We start from the raw sequence: 4,007 nt of genomic DNA on the forward strand, positions 1-4,007 counted from the left end.
AGCTTCTTTGGTACTGCCTGTTGCTGCTTGCATGCTAGACAGACTCTGAGAAATCATATTGATTTGCTAAGTCAATATTTTGTTCTGAGCTAATACGATATTCAGAGTATCAACCTCAAGAACCCTTTTCTTCTGATTTGTCCCATTATTCATAGGATTCCTTTCAGAAGTGTACATGAATTGGTTATTTGCAACCATTTCAATGAGTTCCTGAGCTTCTGCAGGCGTCTTCTTCAGATGAAGAGATCCTTCAGCAAAGCTGTCCAATGACATCTTGGACAGTTCATACAGACCATCATAGAAGATACCTATGATGCTCCATTCTGAAAGCATGTCAGAAGGTCACCTTCTGATCAATTGCTTGTATCTTTCCCAAGCTTCATAAAGGGATTCACCTTCCTTCTGTCTGAAGGTTTGGACTTCCACTCTAAGCTTACTCAATTTTTGAGGTGGAAAGAACTTTGCCAAAAAGGCATTGACTAGCTTTTTCCAAGAGTTCAGGCTTTCTTTAGGTTGTGAGTCCAACCATGTCCTAGCTCTGTCTCTTATAGCAAAAGGGAAGAGCATAAGTCTGTAGACCTCGGGGTCAACCTCATTGGTCTTAACAGTATCATAGATTTGCAAGAATTCAGCTAAGAACTGATGAGGATCTTCTAATAGAAGTCCATGAAACTTGCAATTCTGTTGCATTAGAGAAACTAATTGAGGCTTAAGCTCAAAATTGTTTGCTCCAATGGTAGGGATAGAGATGCTTCTCCCATAGAAGTCGGGAGTAGGTGCAGTAAAGTCACCAAGCACCTTCCTTGCATTGTTGGTATTGTTGTTGTTTTCGGCTGCTGTGGCTTCTTCTTGTTTGAAAATTTCTGTTAGGTCTTCTACAGAGAGTTGTACTTTAGCTTCTCTTAGCTTTCTCTTCAAGGTCCTTTCAGGTTCAGGATTAGCTTCAACAAGAATGCCTTTGTCCTTGCTCTTGCTCATATGAAAGAGAGGAGAAGAAAGTATGGAATCCTCTATGTCACAGTATAGAGATTCCTTGAGGTGTCAGAGGAAAAGAAGAATAGAAGGAGGAGGTAGAGATGAGACAATTTGAACTTATAGAGAGAGAGTCTGAATTGTTGATAGTGGAGGAGTGTTAGTCCTTAAATAGAGAGATGTGAGAAGAGGGGAAGAATTTTTGAAAACAAATTAAAGAGATTTTGAAATAATAAAAAATGGTTGATGATTTTCGAAAATTGAAATTGAGGTAATAGTTAATTGATTTTGAAAAAGATTTTGAAATTAGAAATAAAAAAGATATGATTGAAAATTATTTTGAAAAAGATTTGATTGAGGAGATATGATTGAAAATCAAATAAAAAAAAGAAAGTTTTAAAATTAAAGTTGATTACTTGACTAACAAGAAATTAGAAGATATGATTCTAGAATTTAAAATTTGATCCTTTCTTAATAGGCAAGTAACAACTTGAAAATTTTGAATTAAATAATTAATTGTAGCAAGGATTTTCGAAAATAAAAAAATGGAAAGAAATTGATTTTGAAAAGATATGATTGAAAAGATATGATTTGAAAAAAATTTGATTTTGAAAAATTATGAAAGTTTGAAAAAGATTTGATTTAAAAACAAAATCTTCCCTCCTGTGCCATCCTGGCGTTAAACGCCCAGAATGGTATCCATTCTGGCATTTAACGCCCAAAATACTACCCTTTTGGGCATTTAATGCCCAGCCAGGTGCCCTAGCTGGCGTTTAAATGCCAGTTTTCCTTCCTCACTGGGCGTTTTGAACGCCCAGCTTTTTCTGTGTAATTTCTCTGCTGTCTGTTCTGAATCTTCAATTCTCTGTATTATTGACTTGAAAAGACATAATTTTGAAATTTTTTTTTGGATTTTTTAATGATGAGAAACAACAAAATGAAATTAATCATGGAAAACTTAGATCAAATAAACAATGCATGCAAGACACCAAACTTAGAAATTTTGTATACTAACGACTATAACAATTTGAAAATGCATATGAAAAACAACAAGAGACACAAAACAAGAGAATTTAAAGATCAGAGCAAGAGAATCATCAAGAATAACTTGAAGATCAATGAAGAACATAATGCATGTAATTTTCGAAAATTAGAAGAATAAAGATATGCGATTGACACTAAACTTAAAATTAGACACTAGACTCAAACAAGAAACATAACATATTTTTTATTTTAAGATTTTGTAAATTTTTTGTGATTTTTCGAAAATTATTTGGAAAAGAAAATAAAGAGATTCAAAATTTTTAATAAGAATTCCAGGAATCATGCAATGTTAGTCTAAAACTCCGGTCCAGGAATTAGACATGGCCAATGGCCAGCCAAGCTTTAGCAGATCGTTACTTTCAACAGCAAAATTGATAGAAATCAACAAGCTCTTGTGATGATAAGTTGAAACCTCGGTTCAAAAGATTAGACATGGCTTCACAGCCAGCCAGACTTCAACAAATCATCATGAAACTCTAGAATTCATTCTTAAAAACTTTGAAGAACAGAATAGAAAATTTTTTTTTTTGTATTTTTGAATTTTTTTTTTTCAAAAATAAAAAGTAAAAAGCTTAAACATAAAATAAAATTACCTAATCTAAGCAACAAGATGAACCGTCAGTTGTCCAAACTCGAACAATCCCCAGCAACGACACCAAAAACTTGGTGCACGAAATTGTGATCATCAATGGCGCCAACAACTTGGTACGCACAATTGTAATCTCAACTCTTTGTCACAACTCCGCACAACTAACCAGCAAGTGCACTGGGTCGTCCAAGTAATAAACCTTATGTGAGTAAGGGTCGATCCCATGGAGATTGTCAACTTGAAGCAAGCTATGGTCATCTTGTAAATCTTAGTCAGGCAGATTCAAATGGTTATGGAGTTTAAGATAATTGAAATATGAATAAAACATAAAATAAGATAGAGATACTTGTGTAATTCATTGGTGAAAATTTCAGATAAGCGTATGAAGATGCTTTGTTCCTTCTGAACCTCCCAATCATTCATACTCCTTTCCATGGCAAGCTTATGTTGGGTTTCACCGTTGTCAATGGCTACCTCCCGTCCTCTCAGTGAAAATGGTCCAAATGCGTTGTCACCGCAAGGCTAATCATCTGTCGGTTCTCGATCATGTTGGAATAGGATCCATTGATCCTTTTGCGTCTGTCACTACACCCAACACTCGTGAGTTTGAAGCTCGTCATAATCATCACTTCCCGGATCCTACTCGGAATACCACAGACAATGTTTAGACTTTTCGGATCTCAGGAATGCTGCCAATAATTCTAGCCTATACCACGAAGACTTTGATCTCACGGAATGGAAGGCTCGGTTGTCAGGCGAGGCAACCATGCGTCATGAACCAGGAGGCTAAGAGATACGCACTCAAGCTATTGCAAGTAGAACGAAAGTGGTTGTCAGGCACACGTTCATAGGTGAGAATGATGATGAGTGTCATGGATCATCACATTCATCAAGTTGAAGAATGAGTGTATATCTTAGAGAAGAAATAGGCTTGAATTGAATAGAAAAACAATAGTACTTTGCATTAATTCATGAGGAACAGCAGAGCTCCACACCTTAATCTATGGTGTGTAGAAACTTCATCGTTGAAAATACATAAGAACAAAAGGGTCTAGGCATGGCCGAATGTCCAGCCCCCAAAAGTGAACATAGAGATAAAAAGGTATATGAAAAGTATGAAAATACAATAGCAAAAGGTCCTATTTATAGAAAACTAGTAGCCTAGGGTTACAGAAATAGGTAATTAATGCAGAAATCTTCTTCCGGGCCTACTTGGTGTGTGCTTAGGTTGAACATTGAAGCTTTCACATGTAGAGACTTTTATTGGAGTTAAACGCCAGCTTTTGTGCCAGTTTGGGCGTTTAACTCCAGCTTTTATGCCAGTTCTGGCGTTTTGACGCCAGAATTTTTATGCTGATTTGGAACGCTGGTTTGGGCCATCAAATCTCGGAAAAAGTATAGA

General features: G+C 36.0%; 1 non-coding gene across 1 annotated transcript; it reads left to right on the forward strand.

The window, feature by feature from the left end:
* Positions 1 to 327: 327 nt before the first annotated feature.
* LOC112768409 (small nucleolar RNA R71) lies at positions 328 to 435 on the forward strand. Its single transcript, XR_003185842.1, has one exon. It is a non-coding gene; the product is annotated as a small nucleolar RNA R71 (small nucleolar RNA).
* Positions 436 to 4,007: the final 3,572 nt, after the last annotated feature.

Source organism: Arachis hypogaea, chromosome 17 (genome assembly GCF_003086295.3).
Source record: "Arachis hypogaea cultivar Tifrunner chromosome 17, arahy.Tifrunner.gnm2.J5K5, whole genome shotgun sequence".
Taxonomy (NCBI): Eukaryota; Viridiplantae; Streptophyta; class Magnoliopsida; order Fabales; family Fabaceae; genus Arachis; species Arachis hypogaea.